The sequence below is a fragment of the Propithecus coquereli genome, unplaced genomic scaffold (genome assembly GCF_000956105.1).
Source record: "Propithecus coquereli isolate 6110/MARCELLA unplaced genomic scaffold, Pcoq_1.0 Scaffold560, whole genome shotgun sequence".
In the NCBI taxonomy this organism is placed as follows: Eukaryota; Metazoa; Chordata; class Mammalia; order Primates; family Indriidae; genus Propithecus; species Propithecus coquereli.
This window is the reverse complement of record NW_012151508.1, coordinates 1022357-1046758: the sequence shown is the minus strand read 5'-3', so window position 1 is coordinate 1046758 and position 24402 is coordinate 1022357.

Here is a 24402-nt window from a genome sequence, read left to right as displayed (position 1 = left end):
GTGACCAGAGCAGTGGCCACGCCGGGGACAGGCCACGCCATGACAGCCGCCATCTCCCAAGAATGAGAAACTCGTGCAGCCAACAGACATAGAAGCCACCGTGCAGCCGCGTTCGGCTCAGCCGGGTGAGATCAGCCTCTGCCAGGGGCCGCCGACACGCACGCGGGGCCGAAAGCCACTGGGGTTGGTCTCTCCCTGCCGCGGCCATAGCTGGCCGGAGCACGCCCCGAAACGCTGCCCTCAGGGGCCCTGTCCTCACGGCGCTGCGCGGGGTGGCTGAGTCCAAGCCAGCGAACCCGGCTTCGGTCCGTTGTCCGTTCTCCAGCTGTGTGCGGCCAGGGCAGGTGACGTCGTGGAGCCTCCGTGAGGTTAGAGCGAGACTTGCCCCGCGGGGCCCAGTGAGTGCTGCACACGAGGTCCCCTCCGAACAAAACCCGTCCGGCAGTTGTCCAGCTCACGTTATGCTGAATTCTGTGCTATGCCATCGGGCAGCGTCGTGCAACTCTTACTCGTTCAACAAACAATCACGACACAAGAAGAGTGCGTTTGGCACAGAAATAGCCCCTAGATCAGCACTGTCCTCGTAGAAAGTCAGACGCGCAGCCGCGGGAGAAATCAGTGTGACTTCTCAAAGAAACCCTTCAATTCTGCTTCGCGTAACTCCGTCAAATCCCTTTATAACAAATCCCACGCAGAAACACTCTATATAACGAAAAGGGCCTCTGTCCCCAGCAGAGGGCGCACTGACTGCAGGTAGCATTTGGTGCAGCAAAATTCACAGGCACAGGAGGAAGACCAGGTCCTCGAGTCTTAGGGTTCGGGGGGCTTTGCCTATGCTTTCTTTTTAAAGTTCTTAATCCATATAAGGCTTGGAAAATCAATAGCCAAAACAGCCAAAAAGAGAAACCTCCAGTAAAGCCATCAGGCCCACCAACAATATCCACCAGCCTTATCACTTGATGTGTCGTTTAAAACACTGTGTAAACGGTGGTGCAGCAAGAGAGGTGGCTGCCAGCCCAGAGCGTCGTGTCTGGGCCAAAGCTCTGTGCGCCCCCCGTTCTGGAGCCCGACAGCTGCAACCTCGGGGGGCGGGGCGGGGGGAGCTCTGGTCTCACCCATCCCACCACCTGGGGCGCAGAAAGATACCAAGAAGAAAGTAAAAAGTGTGTTGGTTCTGCCTTTATTTAGTGCCACGTTCAACCACAAAAGGCTCCCACTTCTAAACTCACGGAGGAAAGAATTCTAAACCGTCGGTTAGAACATCTGAGTTCTGGGCCCTTCTGCCATGAGCGAGCCATACATCTTCCGCATGTCATCTATCAGTGGACAGTTACCTTATTCATAGAATGAGAATAATTATGTAACGAATACGGCCCCAGGCAGGGCCGCTGCAGGCTGAGGGCTACCGCCTGGATGACGCGGGTCTAGCGGGTCGGAAGCTCCCATCCCGGGTGTCTCCCAGGGGCCGCGCCCTCCGCCGGAGGCCGATTAATTCCACCCACTGAACAGAGCTGAGCACACCCGCAAGGCCCCCCGGGCCCACAGTTCCCACATTCCAACAGGAGGCTTTTGTTTTGTTTTTACAGTCTAAAAAGCCTTTAAGTTCCAAATAAATTAATGCTGAAAGAAAGAATTTCAGGAATATGGCAGGACACAAAGTAACATTTTTGGTTCAATTTAACAAATGTTAATGAGCACTGTCTGTATGATGACCTAAACAGTTCAGCGGATGAAATAACCCTAACTCTATCCATAACCCTAGCCCCAACCCTAACCCTAATCCTAACCCTAACCCTAACCCCATCCCTAACCCTAACCCCATCCCTAACCCTGACCCTAGGGAAGCGTTTCCCGTGTTGGTGAGTTTCCACTCAGCAAAAGGCAGTTGGCGGGTGGGGAGGCACGAGATGACAGACAAATGGCGGAGGCAGAGTGCAGTGGGCCCAAAAGGAGAAGAAACAAAATATTTAGGGAAATCAGAGGCTGATGAGTCACATCCAGTTGGAAAAAGTAGGAAGTTTCAAAAGGGCTGACGTTTGGAATGAGAGTGAGGGGTGCAGGGGAGGCCGTTGGGGACACAGACGGAGTCCGGGAGCAGGAGCGTGGCCACTCGAGTCCGCCCGCCGCTCCCTTGGCAGTAGGTGAGAGCTGGAGCGCGCTGCTCACCACGGTGATTTACACGGGCGAGGATGTGGGGCCACGGTGGTTTGATGGGGAAATCCGGTTCGTGGAAATGAAAGGCAAGAAACCTCAAAAATTACAGATGAGTGGAAAGTGTAGGAAGCGGGAGTTTGTAAGACATTCTCTGCTTCAAAAGCCCCCCAGAGCATTCATCTAGAAACAGATGGGCTTCCATATGACCAGTGTTCCGAAAGAGTTTCAAAGGAAGCCCTGCTTTTGTTCGGATTCCTTAGTTATTTAATGCAAAAGGATAAATGCTCAGGAGCCCCTTCCCGGGAACTCATTACCTGCGGCGAAATCCTCAGTTCTGTATTTTGCATACACTAAACACACCCTCGACCACAGGCGGTATGTAAGGAGTTATTCGCTTTGCACCTATTAATGCTGAGTAGTACACAAGTTGCACATTTCGGGGAATTGTGCAAATATTTGGCATCGTTGTGAGCAATCTTTAAAAGTGCTCCATGAATCTCCAGCTTGTAGTTACGACGATTGAGGAACAACGTCCCCATTTGCAGCAGGGATCCCGGAGCTTGGTCACGAAGGGTGTTCTGGTTTAGAACTCGGCTTAGATTCAGGAGATGCGCGTCAACATTCGGGTACAAAGCCAAGCAAGGAAAACCAACGGAGAGCTTGGAAAATCGCAAAGGGCACTTGTGTTTCTAGAGTGGAAAATGTTCCAAAGTTGTTTTCCACTGTAATTTATGTTGTATTTTATAAGATTTTCTTGGTTTAAGGCATCACGAATACAAGAGAGAATTTTACATTAAGTGGAACATTAATAATGCATTTCTAAACTAAATTATGTCCCTGGGATTTCAAAGGAAATTTCAGAAATGCCCAGAGCACTTCGGTAGCCAGGCACGCGGAGCCCTCATCGGGTATTCATTTGGATGGATTTTCTCCTCGGAGCCCCCGTTGGCACTCGGTGAATTGGTGGTTAAAGCAAATGCGTTCATGTAACCGATTTGATTGGCACCTCTTGGCCTTCCAGACGAAGGAGGGACATTCCAGGATTCTCTGGCAGGTGCTATTTCAATAGTTCCTGTTCAACACACGCAGGATCCTTAAAGATCACCGTCGCATTAAAAGTCAAACACCAATTACGTAACCCAGCACGCTCCACAGGGGGAAGAAATCTTCGGGGCTCCCTCCTTCCCACGTGTCACGGATCACTGGAAACTTACTCACAACCACAGTAAGATCCCGACGCCATCCCGGCCGGGTCCCCGCCTCGCCCCGAGCGCCCTGGCCGGCTCCTCTCCCCTCAGCCTCGCACCCCCCCCCCGACTTTGCTGGGAGCCCTGGCCGTGTGCTGAGCACCCCGGGAGCGCCCCAAACCTGGGCTGCGCACAGGCAGGGCCACGTCCTGATGGCCGGTTAGCCGGGTGGCCTCGCGCCTGGGCATCCGGTCCTTGCTTCAGAGCACGCAGCGCAGGGGCCAGGGGGCCGTGGACGCCGTTCCCCGCTCCCTCAGCCTCGCGCCTGGGTCTCAGACACGCTCTCTAAAGATCCCATCCCATCACTGCTGAGTCCAACTGGTCTGACTGGGACAGCTTTCTTTTAACATTCGGGATTATGTTACTGGCTAAAAGAAGGTAAAAAGGACGATTGTGTATATAATAAAAGAGGTTACGGGCCAAGAACATCTTCACAGAAATAAACTGGAACGAACATAATGAACAACACTGAAGACCCTGTCTCCCTCCGAGGAAAGGCTTGCGAGAATCACAGAGAACGCATGAGAAAAAGGAGGAGAAGCCACGTGGGAAGGCTCCCAGAAGACAAAGATTTGACGTAAAGACAACCGATGGCCTGAAAGAGGTCACCAAACAAACGGAACAAAAGAAGAAGTCAAAAATATAACGCAAGAAAATTTCCCTAAAATGAAAAAAGATCTGAGATTTTGGAGATAAAAAGAGGACGTTCCAGGAAAATTAGACACATAACATCCAACACCAAAAACGTCACTGTTGTCTTTGTACCTGGCACCACCCGACTGTCTTCGGAAGCCGGGACTGCACCCAGAGCCCTGGCTGTGCGGGCGGGGGGCGGGGGAGGAGCGGGGGCTGCTGTCCTCCAGCGGCTGCCCCCCAAGTTCCTCCAGCCACGGCTGCTGCCGCCGACCGGGGCTTCCTGAACTCCGCCGGCACCGGCTTCGTCGTCCACCCAGAGCCTCAGGCCAAGCTGTGGTGACCACCCCGCTCGGACGCGGCCTCCTGGGTCCTCACGTCGCCAGCGCCTCTGGCCGCCATGTAAACCCTAATCTTACTCTGAGCCCCGTACTCCCACAATAAGCACCTGACATCACCCAGATGAGTGAAGCAATGAAGTTATTACACAGGACAATCGGAGCACACGAGTTTTAAAAAATCAAATCTTCTACAAGAAGGAAGGAAACAGGCTAGTCTCAGACTATTCCACAGGCAGAAGGTGACAAAATGACGACTCAGTGGCTGCAAAGTTGTGAAGGAAAGAAAGTGTGATGCGCAGATTCGTCATCCAAACGTCAGGGCAGAAAGTACGGTTGCAAGCCTGAAACTGCAGAGATCGTAGAACATTCGTGAGCCTTTGCCAGCACAACCCAGGCGCCTGGACGTCACTCAAACCACAGAGAGCAGATGCGGGAGGACCAGCAATTGCACGCACGCGGTCAAATGTAAAGAAACACCGACAGAGGGGACTTGCTCTCAGTGAAGGATGCGCCCACGGTGACCTGGGAGATGCAAACGTGGTCATTGACCGATAAACTGTCGGGTGCCGGGGAGGGACGGGAGCGCAGCGTGTGGAGACTCCAGCAGGCACGGCGGCCGCAGACCCCTCCAAGACTGAAACACAGACCCTAAAAAATAAACCACTAGAATCTCTCTTTTTTTGTATAATCTTATTTTTTTAACCTTACACAAGAATATCTCTTATAGCAAAGAAAATTTGTTTGAAGTAAACACTTGCTTCAATTTTACTTTAATTTCTTTTGTTCATTAGACTCAGGTAAAGTACTAGAACGCCCTTTTCAATAAATAGCATTTCTAGTATAATCCTGGCTTACAAAATTATTTATTGCTAGTCTTCTAATAATGTATATAAACTGTATCAAAAATGTATAGAATGGTGATCACTGAGATTAATGATGACAGCTTTTGAGCAGCAGATTTAGGATTTATTTCACTTTTATTCTCTTTACAGTATTGTCAGATTTACAATTTACAATAAATTGAACATCGTGTATAAATTATAAAATATATATGATTTATAATAAATATGTCTCATTTTAGATAAATGAGGGTGACTTTCTTAAAAGCAAACAAATGATGCAAATATCCCAAGTGCCAACATCTGGGTGGTGGAGTTATAAATGGTTATTACGTTTTTCTTTATACCTTCCTATATTCAAGGTATATATGAAAAAATCAAGTCCTGTGTGTGTCCATTACCGGTAACGGAGTTCCAGAGAACCCTAACCAATCCGCTTTCTGGCAGCTACAGAATCTGTCGGGAGATAAATTTGCGTAAAGGCAAAAGAGAAAGAATAAGGCGTGGACGCTATGCTGCCGAGGACCAGGAGGAGAAAACTGAGAGGAGGGGGCGGGGGATTTTAGCTACTTCCCCCAAGGGCGCCGTGTCCCTCAAAGAGGTAGCTACGAGGCTGGGAAGATGTGAAACTTCTGCACATCAGAATGGCCTCGCTGCTCCAGCAAGCGGAAAGAACTGGAGCCCAGTTGGAAGGGGAGAGTGGTAAACCCCCACGCTGGGGGTTGCATCCCGACAGGCCACCCCTAGAACGGAAGGTGAGCTTCGTGGACACCCCGGTCCGTGACACCAGGGTGCAGCGGACCAGGACTGCCACTGCCTTAGCTTCCTCGCAGCAGCAGACACAGCCCCTAAAGAAAGAAAACATCACGTTCTTCAGAATGCGTCTACACCTCCCCCTGAGCAAGGCTCGCCGCTCAGTCGATAACCAGACCCACCACAAGGCTACACGACAAGACCAAGAGTGACAAGAAGGACACGCAGCGTGACCACACCCACGTGGAACCTGGCACAGAATGGGACCCAGATTTAAAATTACACGGCCAACACATTTAAGGAAATTATTTTTAAATGGTTGAGAATTTTAACAGAAATATGCAACACTTAATATTTAGTGGCTTAAAACGATAACAATTTTATTTAGTTCATTATTCTCTTTAGCTCAGTATTCAGGCTGGCCTCAGAGGGCAATCTGCCTGGTCTGGCCAGGCTTAGCTTTCCCCCACTCAGCATCCACTCTCATCTGGAGCCTCTCCTGGGAAAACCGGGCCAGCTGGAGAGCTGGCGCTGAGCCCTTCTCCACGCGATCTCCCATCCTCTGTCAGGCTCGCTGGAGCTTGTTCACAGGTCATCAAAGCGTTCCCCGTGCGAGTACAGAAGATGCAAAACTTTTCGAGGACGAAGCCTCAGAATTCACACAGCATCACGTCCACCAGATTCGACTGCTCAAAAGAAGTCACAAGTCATAAGGTTAGCCCAGGTTGGAAGGACAGGGAAATAATCAGGGAGTAACAAAGAATTTCTGATCATTTTCATAATCCACCATAGCTAGAAACTGAGCAGGAAGGGGAGGACGAAAACAACCACCAGCAGCTTAAAATCGTAGAACTGAAAAATGGAATAAACAAAATCTAAAACTCCTGGATGAGCTTAAACAGCAGGCGAGACACAGTTGAAGAGAGCATTAGTGAACTGGAAGATTTGGTCAGAAGAAAATACCCAAAATGAAGCATGGAGAAGCAAAAGGATGGGAAATAAAGAAGAAATCCTTAAAAACACAGGAAATAGAGTGAGGGGATCCATCACGTGTATTTGGAGTCTGAGAAAGAGATAAGAGTGAAAATGGTCCGGAGACTATATGTGAGCAGATAATATCTGAAAAAAGGGCCTAAAATTTTAAAAGACATTAAGCCACAGATTCAAGAAGTCCTATGAATGCCATTAGAAAATAGCAAAAGAAAACCACATATAGCCACATTATAGTAAAATTGCCTTCCCCCCGCCAAATAATAAACATCCTGAAAGTAGTAAGAGAGAAAAGAAGACATTCTATTCAAAGGAAAACATATTAGACTGACAGCCAATCCCTCGAAAGAAAACATAAAAGCCAGAAAACTATGAAATGACGTTTTCAACTTACTGAAAAATAATAGCCAACCTAGAAACCCTGTACGAACACCTTTCAAGAATGATGGTATGACAAAGATATCTCAGATAACCAAAAACTGAGGGAACAAACTCACTCACGATTATAATAGATTTAGCTACCTCTTTCTCAATTACTGAAGGATAAATTTTTTAAAAACTAGGGAGGGTATTTTAAAACATTAGAACAACACAATTAACAAATTTGACTTGTACAACAACTGCAGGATACACGTTGTTTTTAGGTACACACAGAACATTTACCAAAATTCAGGCTGTGCTGGCCAAAACGCAGTTCTCAGCAAATGTGAAAGGATGGAAATCATTCAGAGTTTCTCTCTGACCCGAGTGTAGCCAGTCTAGAAACCAACAATGAAAAGTTAAGTAGCAAATCCCCACATGCCTGGAAATCAAGATATATACTTCTGAAAAACCCCCGGGTCAGAGAAGAGCCTTCGATTAAAATCATAAATGCTTTGAACTGAATTATGTATTTGTTTTCTATTGCTGCGTAACAGATTGCTACAAAATTATGGCCTCAAGACAACACACGTTTATCAGCTCACATTTTCCATGGGTCAAGAGCCTGGGTGTGACCTGCCTGGCCTTTGCTCAGGGTCTCACAAGAGCAAACTCCAGGTGTCTGGCCTGTTTGTAGAGCTCCCCCGATCAGCTTCTGCCCACCCGGGATAACTTCCTTCTTGATTATCCGAAAGTCAAACAGGAACCCTAATTTTATTGCAAAATGTCCTCACCTTTATCACATAACATAACCAACCCACCAAAGCCCCACCAGAGTCACAAGTCCCCCTCACCCTACAGGGGACAGACCCGGCGGGGGGGTGCCAGCCAGCCGTGGGAATCGTGGCGCTTTGCACAAAGCAGCCTGCCCCTCATGGTAAAAATGCAAAATGTCAAAACTTGTGGGATTCAGCCAAAGGCAAAAGAAAACGTATAGACTTAGCTGTACATATTAGGAAAGAAGAAACACTGAAAAATTAATGAACTCTACTGCCATCTAAATTTTTTTTGAAAGAAAAGCAAATTAACTGCAAAGGAAGTTAACATGCTCTGGAAGGGAAGAGCCCGGGAAAGGACCTGTTCTTTGAGAAGACTCAGAGGTTAATCTGCAAGAGAAAAGAGCCCCAAAATCTATGCGCAAAAGACACAGATGGGTCCCTAGAGACGCTTTTGCACGCTTTTTCAGCGCAGGCCCAGGTGCTGCTGCCGTCTGCAAGCTCACCTGGCTGCCATGGCAACGGCTTCCCGAGCCTGCTGCCTCTCCCCTTCACCCAGTGGGCCCACAGCCGGGCGAGAGTCCACCTTGGGTTCGAGTTCTTCCTTGTGAGCTCCAGACTGTACACGCAGGTTCTGTCTCCCCTGGTCCCCACTTCACGCCTGTCTGTCCCGCCCGGCTGCCTGCCCGGCCAACCTCAGATTGACACCGTTCCACCAGCTCCACAATTGCCCAAGGCCGAACCCCTACAAAATAATCCCTTACTCTGTATCTCTCCCAGTGGTTCTAATTGGACCCCACATATACATTCATAAGAGGCAAAAGCTGGGAAGAAACCAAATGCCCACCGAGGAGAATGGGTGAGTCCGCCATGGCGTGGAGAGCTACACAGCACGGAAAGTGAACCAGCCGCAGCAGGTCACCGCAGCACGGTGGCTTTGGTAATCGCTGTCTGGAACAAAAGCCCGACGGAACAGAATGCATGCTATGCAGGGCATCGATCTAGGAACACAGAAGCAAGAAGACAAAGTCAGGAGAATGCTTCTCTCTGAGGGGAAGGTCGGCAGCGACGGAGCTGTGAAAAGACTCCGGGGTCCTCTCGAGGTGGGGATCGATGAAGGTCCACGCTCTGCCCATTTGCTGAGCCGTCCCTTTATGTTTTCCCCACTTTTCCGTACGCTTGTTATTCTCCAACTAAAAAAATAAGTCCAAACGGCGGGGCGGGGCAGGGGGACCCCGCCAGGTGGTAAGCGCCACACGGACTCTTCGTGCCCGCTGGTCTCCGCACACCCAGCACCGCGGTGCCTGTGGCCGTTGCGTGTGGGAAGGGAGCGTCTCAATTCTGGTGTGGTCTGTATCACCCTCTCATATGCTCAGTCGTGTTCTCTAGTCTGTTTCCCGGCTTTCGTCAGTATCCGATGCACCCACGAACTTGTCGAAACAAATGTTCGTCTGACTCCGTTACTTACGCAACCAAAACAGCATCCTCGGTTACGGAAGTACGCAAGGAGCGAGAGAATTAATGCCATTGTTTCTCACATTTAGAAGGTCCTGGCCCATTGAGTGAAACTTTCTGGTTAATTCAGACTCACTGTGGCTGAGTGGCCAATTCTCAGGGCGTCAGAAAACCGTACGACGTATCGAACATCGAAAGTGCCGTGGCGGCACGGAGAGCTGCGCGGGGAACAGACCTGCCCGCGCTCCAGCCGCTCCCGCCCCTCGGAGCCTCTGCCCAGGCTCCTCTCCGCAGGGCAAGAGCGGCCGCAACGCCGTGGGAGGGTCCCAGGCGGAAGGGTGCGGAGGAGCTTCGAACGTGCTTCCCCGGCATGAAGGTTCTTGCTGGACACAGCGCCATCTTCTCCCTTCTCTTTCAGCTCCTGCCACCCAAACCAGACAGTGGCAAAGGGAACGGACAGCTCCGGGGCACGGTGACACCCCGAGGACATCGCAGCCTGGGGAGATAGTGTCAGTGTGCCCACCTACTTGACCCCAAAATGTGAACCCCCAAAGCTGAGGCCATTGGTGCCCACCTGTGCCCTCAGCCCCCTGAGGCCACAACCCCAGGAAGGGGCTGTGACTCTGGCTCTCCCCACCTGTGACTTAATTCCACGGTGCACCCCGACCAGACCTCTGCCTTGCACCCCGCTTCTCAGGGGCAGTTTAGATCTGGAAACTGACCCTTATCAAGAGCTGCCATTACTTTAGGGAAACCAGAAAGTCACAAAAAGACAAGGCCCCAGCTCCTTTCCTCCCCAGCCTGTCATGTGGACATTATCAGCGGATCTAGAATGTAAGCGGCCTGTCTGGAATGCTTGGCAAACAAATTTTCCTCATGCATTATGCATCCGCCCTGAAACGACGGTCGTGGGCACCTGGGAAGCAGGTGGGCTGCCCCGTCACCCGGGGGTGAGAGCTCTGCCAATTAGCGGCAGGACGGTTCACTGAAGCAGGTAATGGACTGGTCTGTGGAAACAAGGAGTCTTTGTGGGAACGAGTGTGATTATTCATACAGTCACCTGCCAACTGCGGCTCCTACGAGAGTATTCCCCAGCTCCCAGGAGCCCCGAGTCGGGCGCTCGGGCAGTGGCTGGAGAAACACCGGGGACACCTTAAGGTGCGCAGCGCGGCCCCCCTGACGCATGGCCGAACGTGCACAACAGCAGTCCTGTGGGAGCGAGCGTGACAGTGGTTTACACGGGACACAGCGTGTGCCCCTACGGTGTCACACACATGCACCTTGCAGGTTTGGGCAGGGTGTTTCGGAACACACACTAGCACGGCTTTCCATGTGTCCTTCTCAGGTTGGTCCTTGTCTGTGTGTCCTTCTAGCGTGAAAGAGCCTAAAGGGGAAGAAAATACCTGAGGGAGCCCCGCAGGCGGGGCCGGAGCATGGCCGTGCGCGTCGGAGCTGGTGGGCATCGCCTGCGGGGGCTGGCGCAGTGCTTTGTCTTCTGCGAACTCACCCTCAAAGGCCAAAGGTCGTGTTGGTCTCATGGACCTGCCTTGTAGGAAAACTTTCTTGGAAAAGCCCTTTGCTGCCTGAGCGGTGGGCTGACGGGCCCGGCTGACGCTTCCTCGCGGCTGGGCCGTGCTCTCCGCACCCGGGAAAGGCAGAGGCCGCCGGACGCTCCTTCTGAAGGGAAGCCCCGCCAAGCACAGCTGGAGAGGCCGGGGACAGGCTGGCTTCCTGGCTCTGAAATAGCCGCTGGCTCCAGGGAAGGCGCCGGCGTCTGTGACCGGCTCTGAGTCCTTTGCTGCCGTCACCCCGAGCACCCACGGCCCTGGATGGACGACCCGGCTGTCCCAAAGGCAAACCTCCTTTCTCTCCTACTGAGCTCCAAACTCAGAACTTTGAGAATAAAACCCACCTTCGAAAGCAAAAGGACATTAGGCAAGCGGGAAGACAGCAAAGCTCACCCCAAACACCATGTCCTTTCTTCCTAATCAAGACGAAAGCCGTCTGCGGGTGGGTTGTACTCCTTAAAGTCATCAGTGCCTTAAGACAGCTTCCCCGCGTGGTGGGCGCCAGTGCTTTCAAACTTAGGAGGCAAAGACTTCGAAAGCGCTCCTTGCAGTCAGAGGATGCTACTGAGGTGCAAACCATCCGAGATCGACCATTTCAAGCATTGTAAAGAACTCGCTTTATTATGTTTGTATTTAGTCCAAATAAAAAAAGGATAAAATTAGCAAAGTGAGCTTTTAACTTTACCAAATCTGAGGGGAAAATAATACATTCGGCACCACCTCCTATAAAACGTCAGCCTGCCGTGCTCACAGGAGCCACATGCCTTGGCCGGGTCACTGGGCCTGACCTGCCGTGGGCATCCACCACCCCCAGCCACGACCTCCCCGCAGGCACACAGACCCGAGCAGGGGTCAGGGTTTGTGCCTGCCGGGTGCACGCCCGGCCTGCCGCGTTGCCCGCGTGCCACGTGGCCTCGAGCGCCTCCATGGAGCCCACAGCCGGAAGCGCAGGGTGTGCCTCAGTGTGGCCCTGGCACCCAGTGCGGGGAGAGGACTCTGCTCCGTCAGACACACACCTGAACTCCACTCAGCCACTCTGCGGGTATGAGCTGGCCCGTTCCTAAGATACGTGAGCCCAGACGTCGTCATCTGTAACTAGGAATGATAATAAGAACGAAGTTTCAGACGCACTGAGAATAAAAGGGCAGCTTTATACGGAGTCTCGCGCATCAGAAACACACACGAATGGCTGTCGCTAGTTCTCCTTGGAAAGAACGACCTCTGAACCCAGTTCTGACAGTCACCTCTCTAAGCCCAGGTTCCTGCGATGACAAACGGAAAAGTAAACACCTTCCCTGGCTCTCCACAGGGACAGGCAAACTGTCTTCTCCATTGACCTCACCACAACGGCATCTCCATGGCTAGAGACGGAGGCTCTGGCCCAACCCACGGGGATGTTCTTCCTTTGCTCTGGACACATCGCAGTGAACTGAGTTCATTCTAGAAAAGGAGACCCCGGGAAGAAACAGCCGTCTGCCAGTCGTCACCAGTTCTCACCTGTGAACACCCGCTAAGGGGCGATTGTGGGTGCCATAGGTCAGCCCTTTGAGAAACAGACCTCCGAACAGACGTGATTGACTCATAAAACATCTGTCCAGCTGGGGACGTGCCTGATGTTTAGAGGTGGAGCCACCAAGCATTTGGGACTTCAGAACTTAGCAGCAGCAACAGCAAAACAAGCCCCCCTGGAACAGTCACGACCCAGATCTGCCCCAGGCCGACCCTTCCCCCACCCCACCTTGTCCTGGAGCTTGTTGGCTCCTGTGACGGCTGCTGCCGGGCCCAACGGGCGCCGCCTCCTGCACAGGGCCGCGTCCTGGAAACCCTTGCTGACCTGTCGCCCCGGTACCCCCGCCTGTGCGTGAACAGGCAGCAACTGCTCACGCTGCCAGGCACTTTTCCTAATTGATCACTTTTCCCGAGACACAAACGACCTCACGCTTTCATCGAGGATGTCGGCACCTGCAGAACGGAGTCGTGGTCCCCGGACCTAGGCCGCTCAGATTCGTTTCACGCCATCGTGTTCCTGGCTTTGAAAACTCTGCTCTAGAAGAGTCGGTTTATTTCAAGATTTTAAACGTTTCAATACAATCTTTCCCCCTTACTTTCCCGCACTCTAATGTATCAGCAAGCATAGAAATAAAGTTACTACAGACAGCTGGTCTAAATTATTCTTCAAGTTTATCTTTGTAAACACCCTCTGTGGGTTGCAGAATATGCATATTTTCTGCGCTCCGCATTTGGCTCCGGAGACATTGTTACGAGTACTGTATAGTATGGTTAAAAACGTTTCTCTTTCATTTCTGAGTCTTTAATTTTATGTTTGAGCTCTGCGTAAAAATAGCTTGTAATTGCTTTTTGACAGTAATAAGCCTAAGATTGTGACTCAAAAATCTGAGATATTATGTTCTTTTGTAATTGTATTCAATGAAAACAGTTCAATATGGAACTTTAAAAAAAAAAATCCCAGCTTGCGCAGCTCCTACATTCTACTGACACCACGGAAGTTACAGCGAAAGTCAGTGCCCGGGAGGACTGACAAGGACTCACACCCATTTTTAACAAGGTCACTTTCGCCAAGAGAAAAGCCATCTTTACGCGAGCTACGATGCTTGGGGGAGAAAACGTAGAGTCAACCATTGCCTCCGTACACCCAGCTTGCGTGGAACAGACGGCGGTGCGAGCTCCCGCGCTCCGACCTCGCCCACGGAACCACCGTTCGGTGCATCGCACGGATAAAACGAGGTCAGATGCCAAGGGCCAAAGTAGTCGAGGCCTCCCGAGCAAGAACTACGGTGGACGCTGCTCTGAGGGACGACACGGCGATAGCGTGAGGTGTTGAAAATCGGTTAAGGTGTTCTTCAGGGAAGCAAATCAGATAGAATATTCCAGAAACATGAGAGCGTAAAATCTCCCATAATCTCTCAAATCTCCCATTTTACAATGTCTCATAAAACTCAAGTCCACAAAGACTTCCTATTTATTCTTTGGCTTCCAACTTAAATTTCTTCCATACGACACAGGAGTGCAGAGGCCCCTTCAATTAGCAGCTGTAGGGGGGTCGGCGTTGGGGGGGCCACGGGTGCAGGAAGCCCCCAGCATTTGGAACCCACCGCTCCGCGTTTATCAAATTCACGTAACTGCTATTTTCCTTGGCAGCAAGGAATAACGCACAGAGGTTTTTAGATACGTAGATTATCACCTGAAAGTTAGGGAGAAAAAGTGGTTTTAACAGCTGAAGCCAGGAGAGCAGCATATAACGAGCGATGTTTTCCCTTTCCGCCAGTGTTTCTGTCGCGGGGCCGAGTGCTGGACACGGGGGTCTCAGGGCGGCGGAAGGCGCCACTCGCAGGCCATGCGGGAGCCCCGGCTGTTGGGGACGCGCCTCCAGCCTCCATCTGAAAATTAGCCAAGCAGCCAGGAAAAGCCGGGTGCGGGCGGCTTCTTTCTAAGCTTCAAAAGCAATAAAGTTTTCACATTCAAAACAGAAAATAATAAGAAACACGACTTGCTTCTAATAAATTGCTCACTAAATACTTCGAATCTATCACACGAGATAATGCGGGCAAAGCACTAAGCACACGGCCGGCACGGGAGGGGCTCGGCATTCAGGGTGGAGAAGGTGGTGACGATGACAATGATCGTCACAGGGCCGGGGAGACCTGGACTCCGCCACGCCCCGTCATCACGTGACAGTGACCGTCACAGGGCCAGGGAGACCTGGACACCACCACGCCCCATCATCACATGACAGTGACCGTCACAGGGCCAGGGAGACCTGGACTCCGCCACGCCCCATCATCACGTGACAGTGACCGTCACAGGGCCAGGGAGACCTGGACACCACCACGCCCCATCTTTGCCTCCCACGGCGTCCCCTCTGAGGCAGAGTCCTGGAGTCAGACAGTTCGGCATTTGTGACTCCCTTACGCCCGCAGTGATGGCATTTGAGAGCCATTTGCTCTCTGGCCCCTCCTTGGGGAGTTTCCCTTGGAACGAGGTGGATGCGTGCGCCCACATACCGTGAGCACAGCTGCGAGGGGACAATCCAGCTCCTCAGTGACCTGGCGCAGTCGGAGCAGTCTGCGCTCACCCAGCTGTAAAGCAGGGCTTCCTGACGGTTTCCCTCTCTGCGGGGCCATCTCCCCCAGCCCAGAACCCTCCGTGTCAGCCAGAGAGAGGGTGAAGAACTCGAGCGGCTTCTCTGGGAAGCCCGGGACCCGCTCGGGGGCGAGGCAGTGGCTGCCCGGATGGGGGGCTGCGCCCTCCGCCAGCTCTGAGACGCGGGGCGGGGCGGCGACCACAGCCGTCTCTGCGCGCTCCCGTTTCTGTTTCATTTTTGGAGCTGTCACTCTCTGAAACGACCTGGCAGCATGTGTCCTCGAGGTTTCCAATACTGACCGGTCGATACGTGAGCGTGGACAGTTCTGAAGCTGAATCAGATTCTCCCGAGGAAAGCAGTCGCAGGAGCTAGTCCCAGCTTTGGAATCGCTTCCGCGTCTTGCGCCGAAAGCTTCGCCCAGACTAGGAATCACCTGCTAGAACTGGGCGCTCCTGGTGAGACGGCCGCTCGCAGCTCAAAAGGCTGGTGCCGCTCAGAGGTTCTAGTTCATCGTCCGGACTCTCGGGCCCATCCGTGGGCAGCGGCTGCCGCAGGTAACGGTTTGCGGTGTTGAGATCGCAGGGGTGGGTCTGTGCCGCCGGCCTTTGAACGGCTCCGTCTTTCTCACCGTCTGCAAAGGCAACAGCCTCTCAGCTCTGGAATTAGGGGCGCAGTCGCCCCGTGATTAGGCTCCTCCTGGAACAGGGTTTGGAGCCTTAATAAAACGACGCCCCTGTCCCACGCACACGCTACGACGCCAAGCGTAAATTGCTGTTCGCTGTAGAGAGGTATGAAAAAAAGACCGAGGGGTGGGTCTCTTTGCTGGCATGTAGCCTTGCCAGCCCTGCCAACTTGTCATTTTCATAAATATGATTTTCTCTAAACCACTAAATAGCATCACCTCTTTAGGTATTCAGAGTTTGCCTAGGATTTTTTTTTTATTAACAAGCAAATATTTTTTTCCTGCAATTAACAATTTTGAATTGTAGTAACAGTATCCCCCAAATGCTTCGGCCTGTCTCCCTGGCGTGCGCCCCTGAGGGCCGCGTCAGCTGCGCTCTGTCTGGGAGGCGGCTGCTCGGGGCTCGCTCTGGTGACGATGCTCCGCAGACGCGGAGACGCGAGCGCTCAGGCTAATTATGTAATGAGGGGATCACTCCTAAAATTTTATAAACGTTAATATAGACATTTAACTTCAATTTCTTTGAAAGTTGAGTGGGAAATGAGAATTCTACTAGTACTAGTACCAAATGCTCACTTTTATACGGAGGTTTTAAAACGTCGGGCTTGCAGACCTGATGCTATATTCACGCTGCAAATTACTCTCCTTGGCATTGAAATATCACGGCCGTTAAACCTGCAGTAAAGCACCAGGAAGCAGCCTCGACCGTCTCCAAACAAAACGGTGCAGCTCTTCAGAGGCCGTGGCGGAAGGGTGCGCGATCGATTCTATAATTCACTTTTATTATCTGCTCAACATTCCTCCGAAATATCTTAGCTTCCCTTTCTGAAGTGCGGATTTTCTGGTCCCCAGTGCCGGCGGCCGTGGTGAAGAGCACCTGTGCCTCAGCCCGAGGCCGCGCACCTGGCCGGGTGCGCTGCATCCTCCCCGACGCGGGTGGTACCCGATTCCAGGTATTGGGAACGTTTTCCCGATGGTGGCCCGGACGGCGGGTGCCTGACAGCCGCCGAGCGCTCTGTTCCGGGAAGGCACAGGCACAGCACACACGGTCTCTGGCCTCACGGAACTTCTATCCCAGCGAGGAACAATGACACCAACGAGCATTAAACAAAGCAAGCGTCCAGAGTCCTCGGAAGAAGAGCGGAGCGAGGGGTGAGGGAGAGAATGGGCCACCGGCCCAGACGGCCAGCGCCGGCCCCAGGACCCCGGCTGATTTCCCGATGAAGGTGGGTGCTCTGCGGTCAGCATTCCGCCCACCAGCCTGCGCGAGGGCCCTCCCAGCAAAGTCCTGGGCTCTGCCTGCTGTTCCTATCCGAGGACTGTCCCCAGGGTCCACCCGGGTGCCCACACCGGGAACCTGGGCCACCGTGTCCTGGAGCCCATGCTTTCTGTTTTCTGCTTTGAGTCGACGCCCAAGCCCGGCGCTTCTGTCTCTGAGACAGCTTTCCAGGCCTCCACCCTCTCCCCAGCCTGACCACCCTCCGCCCTCCTTCTCCTTATGCTCTTGACGCTCCTGTTCATTTTCCTGCTCTATGGAATTTTCTAAAAGACAACTTTCATTTCACTGCCCCGACCTGAAACCTCTCAGCGGCTCTCAGTGTCCTCCCGCCTCTCCCAGAGGTGCTCCCACCTCGCCCTGCGGGTGCTCCTCTCTGCGGCCACCACACCGGAGCTTCCGCCCCACGGAGGACTCTGGGCCGGGAGCCAGGCTCTCCCTTCCTCCGGGCTCTCGAGGGGCTTGTCTTCTGCTGAGAAAGCCCCTCCCGCTGCCTTCTCCTCGCTCCCTCCTGCAGTGAACGTCAAATCTCAGCTTAGACGAGGCCTTTTCTGGCGTCCACGGCCGGAGCGCCACGTTCTCGCACGGGACCTGTGTCCGTTCGATCGTTGCGCTGGTCACACTGTTATTGAAACATGAGAGGATCGGGGCGGGGTGGGGAGCTGGCCCGAGAACAGTCCGTAAGTCCAGCCTGCCTGGGTTCAAGCGCGACAAACCCGCCTAGATGGGGAGTGGTCTCGGACGAGAGCCGCAGGGAGCCCAGGGTCTCCATCCTGGGGCCAGCAGGGCACCGATCGCTGTCGGTGGCAGATGGTCACGTACACATCGGCGTCGTCCTACCGTGCGGCAGTCGAGCCCCAGGTGCAGCGCCGCCACTCCCACCGCAAGGCAGGCAGGAGTTAGGCTGTTGCCCCGTCAGCTTCCTGAGACCCGCCCGCCAGGAGCGAGCCACGCCGCGTGATCCCGGTGCACCTCACGCTCAGATGGCGCCATTCAAACTGGCGCTCTTCGTCCCAGAATTGCCTGGCTACAAAGCCCCGGCCTCGGCCCTTCCTGGCGGGTCTGCACCCCGGTGTGGCAACGCTCCCACCAGCTCAAATCCGGAGCCCCGCAGCGGGTGGCTCCCAAGTTGCAGAAGGGCCGGTGGGTAGCCTGGGTTCTCGGGAGGGGTTGGGGGCAGGCACTTTGTGTGCGCGCGTGTTCTCTTTCCTTCTTTTCCTTCTTTCTTTCTCCTTTTTGCTTTTGAGAGAGAGCAATAAAGAGGAGAAAGATCTCCAGAACCGCAGCACTCTGTCCCCTCCTGTCTGCGTCAACCCAACCCCTGGTCCCGCCACCTGTGGGATTTAAACGCGGGGTCCAAACAACAACCAGAGATTTAGAGGAAGAATTTTTTGTACACTTCTAAAAACATAACAGTTTTGTAAGAGTGAGGAAGGAAAGAAATTCACCTGTTTAAAGAGTTTTAATGTTTCTGCTGTGATTGCTGCATTTTGAGCGTGCAGGTTTTGTTTGTGTTTCACTTTTATGAGCAAGCAGGGTGTGCGCGTGTGTCTCTGTGTGTGTGTGTCTGTGTGCATGTGTGTCTGTGTGTGTGTGTGTGTGTGTGTGTGTGTGTGTGTGGTTTCTTCTGAAGGGCCAGGGTAGGAACAACAAGGGTCACCTCTTCTCACGTTAAATTGTCTTCTAAGAGAAGGCTTGGGTAAGATCAAATTAAACACCGAAGTTGGCACCAAATATCAGAAACCTTTGCTGAGCAAAAGCTGTTCGTCTGTTTAATTGTCTTCCGGGGGAAACGAGAGAAGTCCCATCACCTACGTGAGTTTTGAAACCAGGCTGAGTAAGACACTAAAACACGCTCCGGAAGGAGCCTGTGCTCAAGCCCCCCAACCACCCCCCAGCCCTCTCCATGCCAGGGACCGCGACTGATCACTGCATGACATGGGCCTCTCTCCTCTGCAATCTCAGGACACCCCTTGCGCACGTACCAAGTATCATAAACTGTGCTCAATCACACGAGACAGCAGATCCGGGAGGGAACCCTATTTAAAGGAGAGATTTCTTTTTCATCCATTCATTTTTTTCAGTATCTCATGTGTCCTCTCAGGGTGTTGCTATCTGAGATGACAATCAAATATTTAATATCTGTAGTTGGTCTACAATTAGACAGTTGGGTATTATGGAATTCAAAAAATACAAATTTTAATCTGTTTTTTTAAATTTGACATTTCCCTTAATTCCTGCCATATTATTGAATCTTTTCTGCAGACTACTGGGGTATTATGATATTAAATAAGTTTTAAAGACATTTTCCATACTAAGAAGTAACAGAAATACGTTTTGGTAATGTGCACAAATGTTCCACAATCTTAACGTCACTTAGTTGCATGTTACAAAGACTGAAATTTTGTTGATGTTTTCTGATACAATGTAACTCAGGAGATGAAAATAAATATAGAATATGTGTAATATATCTAGTGTTTAAAGGTTTTTTTAAAAAACATCATTAAATTGTGTCCCAGAGAAGCTGCTTTTCGTGAAATTCCATGAGGCTTCAACCGTGGATGCGAAGGCATTTGCAGAGCCGTGAGGCCGGGCCCTGGCTCTGCGGCGCGCCTGCGCTCTGAAGGCGGCAGAGAGAAACGCTTGCAGGCTGCAGGGCCACCAAACAAGGTGCTAACATGAGGCCACACAAGCTGCTGTTTGGGGATCCCCACCTAGGTGGCCTCAAACCCCTTCAGAAAGGGTGGGTTCTCTGCCCCCCACCCCAGGTCCGCGTGTCCAGCCGGCCGTCGGGCATTCTGCAAACTCTAAAGCAAGCGAACGCAGCCCCACGCCACGCTCCGTCCACCACTCGTCCTGCTCGCCAAGGCGGCCTCACCCCAGACTCCATCATATCTTGTTCCCTCTGGATTCTTCAGTAACGTACTGCCCCGTCCCTGTCTGCTACCACCCAGGCTGGGCCCGGCAATGCCCTGGGCCACTGGGCAAGGTGATCACTTCTAAGGGACGCCCACTTGCTTACAATGTCCAGGTGTCTCCATAATCTCGGGCTGGAGGAGGCCTCTCTAACATGACACCCAAACCAGAAACAGTGTGTCCTGAAGCTAAAATCTTCTGCATGAAAAGAAAAAAACAAACAAACAAAAACACAAAGCAAAGTTAAGAGATCACAATACTCTGGGGGAAATTTTCACGGGTATTACTAAAAAAGGCTACCGTCTTTATATATTTCATACATTAACATCCTTAGGCTATATTTTAAATCAATAAGAAAAATATGAACAGAAAATTATGCCATTGAATTTGGTTTGGGGCCATATTATACTACATGTGCTGAAATAAAGTCGTTGGTAAAAAAAAAAAATTAAGAACCAAACAGTATTAAATGATAGGATTTGATTTGAAAGTACGAGTGTCGTACGCACAGGGGCAAAATAACACACAGAAATACATCAAAATGCTAGCAGTGGTCATCTCTAGATTGCAGAACTGTTTTCTCTTTTATTTTCTTTCTTTTTTTCTTTAAGCTTATGTGTATGTTTTTAAAGTTCTGCAAAGAGAAAGTCTAAAACCTTTAGGTTCACATTCCAGACCCTCCAAACCCTATAGGAAGCACCTTCCCAGACTCCCGCCCACTAATCCCCTGCAGATCTCCTCCCCCACCCCTAACGGGGCTCCCCCCCCACGACCCCCACTGCCCACCTGCCCCTGCGACATCCGACATCCGGAGACACACCCAGGAATTCGTGAACAAGCATAAGGTCATCAAAACTAGCAGTTCTGCTCTTCTTCTCCCTTAAAACATCCAAAATGCGTATAAATCCCTGCCCACGGGTGGCGCCACGTGAGCCAAGGAAGGAGACCGTCGAGGGGACAGAGCGCGGGTGTTGGGTACTCTGTCCCCGCGCCTCACGGCACCACGCGCCAGTGTCTGACAAACGTTTCCAGTGCTCAGCCACTAATCTGGTTGGCTCCTCCCACAAACACAAAAAGCAAAATCTTGTATTTGGAAACACACGGAGTGTTCCAGACGAGGGAGCGGCTGGCAAACACCCTGGGCCGCTGGGCTGCGCCTTGACCCGGCCGTGGACACACCCGGGAGGGAGGACGCCGGCCAGCCTGGGTGTGGCCCGTCAACTCACGCAGATCCGAGCCCATCTGACACAGTCGGGAGATGGAGCGTGGCTGGGACCACGCTGGGCCCGTGGCCTGGGGCAGGAGGGGCAGGAGCCCCCTGAGGGGCAGGCGTGGAGAGAGCATCCTGCCCTGTGCCCTCCCCTCCCTCTGCCTGGCACGGGCTCGAGGCCCTTGAGAGGGACCGAGAGGGACCGTCCCGGCGGCCAGCGCCGGCAGAGGGCCGAGGAAGTTCCCGTCTTGTGTCATGTCCCGTGATGTCCAGGGCAGTTTCTAATCCCCAGAGAACAAGGGACGAGTCACAGGGGAAGTGACAGGGTGTCTGAGACACCCAAGGGCTAAGACAGATAATTAACAACAGCAACAAAAACAAACTCATACAGGAGGAGAAATGCCGGGACAGCAAACGGGAATTTACAGTAAGCGTAACGGTTCCCTTCAGAGGACGAGGGGACGGCAGTCGACAGGCCAGAGCGGAACAAGCAGAGATGAAATGACCGGATCATGTTGTTGAAATAAAGACCTCGATGGGCCGGGCGCGGGGGCTCACGCCTGTAATCCCAGCACTCTGGGAGGCCGAGGTGGGAGGATGGCTTGAGGTCAGGAGTTCGAGACCAGCCTGAGCAAGAGCAAGACCCCGTCTCTACTAAAAATAGAAAAATTAGCCAGGTGTGGTGGCGCCTGTAGTCCCAGCTACTTGGGAGGCCAGGGCAGGAGGATCACTGCAGCCCAGGAGTTTGAGGTTGCTGTGCGCTGTGATGATGCCACTGAGACTCTGTCTCAAAAAGAAAAAAAAAAAAGAACTCGATGAACATGTGGACACAGGGAAAGATGAGGCCGGTGAGGAAGACCCGGGGCAGAGCCTCCTAGAAGCTTCACAAACAGGTAAAGAAAGTACGAAGAATTCGGATGATAATAGGATGGGAAAAGGCGGTGTCACCAAGACGCTAACAAACAGAAAGGAAAAGGAGTGGGAGAAACAGTGGCCCAGAATGCCCCAGGGTTGGCTGAAAACGAAGGTCGTGTAGAGGGTGAATGGGGAGGTGCGGGCAGCCCACAGCCCCGCACACGAGCGTGAGGCCGCAGCGAGACCTGCTCCACCCTGGGTGGTCCCCGCAGACCAGTCACCTTTCGCATCATGATCAGGCGAAGAGCAAGGAAACCGTACATCAGAAAATGCTGTAGAAAGGAAGGTGAGAAATAAATGCAAAATAAAACGCTTACTGAGTCAGAGCCATTTCAGAAAAGGGTTTGCTGCTGGCGTCTCCCACCTGTATTTCAACATCCGTCTGCAGCAGGTTTATCAAACAGGGAAAGAATCCTACTTTAACATTGCCTTTGAAATTAAAGTTTCCAGAGCCTTACAAAGAAATTTATGTCAAATTAATTTCTGGGACTCAATGGAGCTTAAAATGAATTCATAATGAGCTGCACTTAGAGGTGTGCAGAGGGGCTTGGAGGGGCTGATTGAGGAGTCCCCTTCCTGCCATTAACTCGAACGTCGTGATTATGACACGTCGTATCCTGGCACAACACACAATCTAGGGAAGGACACGCTTTTGCGTTACTGTATCTGCAGGCTCTGCCCAAATAGAACTTGAGCATTGCTACGTTCTTATTACCGTTATTATTATTAGTGAACTGAGTATCAACAATGTGCACATCTTACACAAGATATAATGAAAAGATAGTTCCTGTGTTGGAGATTTATATTTTAATTTAGACATGCTTATAATTCCAATATAACACATACAACCTGAGAAAATAATTGTCTCAAAAGTGCAAGGTTTCCTAAAAATATGTGCTTGTGGTTCCCAGTGACCTCATCCCACCTCCGAGCGTCCACAGAGCACTGCGTAAGAGGCTCTGCCTTCGCGTGAAACATTTTCCATTCTTCATATGCAAACATTAAAAGCATATCTTAAATAAATTTAGTTTCCTCAGCAAAAATAATGTGGAATGCCATGAAGATTCTGAAAAACGTGCACAATTTCTTAATCCATTTATCACATGTTGAATACCTTGATTTTATGATTTACATTTGAGCTGGAAAGCCAAAAATAGAATATAGTGTCTCATTTCTTTCAGATCACAGATTCACGACGAGATAAGATTTATAGTCTTATGTATTCCGCGTTCCCAAACGACACACATTGCACAAGAAGCAGACGACAGCAGCACTAGGGACCTCAGCTTAGGCTCATGGTCTTGCTGCGTCGCCATTTCTAGAAAATTTCAAACGAAGATGTTTCCAAACGCTGGTGGACAGAGACGGCAGAAATCATGTGGACCCAAGTTGCTCCATAAAACAAACCGTCCCTAACCCGGCTTGTTCGGGGCACTGCCCTGGCTGCGCAACGGACGCCTCCAGAAGCAGCCTGCACCGAACACGCTTTGTCGCGTGGCCGTTTTAGCCATGAGGATAAAAACACACATTCAACGAAACACGCAATACCCTCACTGTGAGGGAGGGGGCACTTTTGGTATTTCGTCAACCACACAGGTGATGTGGGAGTGCAGGTTCAGGGCAGCCGCATAAATAATGAAGATAATTATCTGGCCACAGACAGAATTCATCAGACGGAGGTAACGCTTGAACGTGGCCACGTGTCATTGTCGTGGGCTGCTGGGGGGCTGGGGCCAGACCCGCCGCTGGTCTCGAGGCCCGTGGGCTCCGCGGGAACGTTTGTGAGTTCGGTTCTCCCTCCGCTTGTCCTCTCTGCCTTTACTTCCCCTTGTGTTGACATTTTCATTTATTTTTTCAATGTTTTGTGCTTTTACCTACATCCTAAAATCCCTTCTTGGGATAAGTCATGATATATCTATGACGAGCTAAATAAATTTTAAAAGGCTCATTATTTCATCTTTACCACGTGTCTAAAACCTGCTGCACGGCTAGATTTTTGATTAACTAAATGAGCCAGCTCTTTGTCTCCATCCCTCAAAATATGCAAAATCTACATTAATAAATATTTAGTTAGATGTCTATTGACTCACTTCATTAATTGCTCAGTTAATGAACTTTCATTGCCTTTGAGAACGACTTGCCCATGGGTTAGACAGTCCCACGTCCAAGAATTCCTGAATATGCA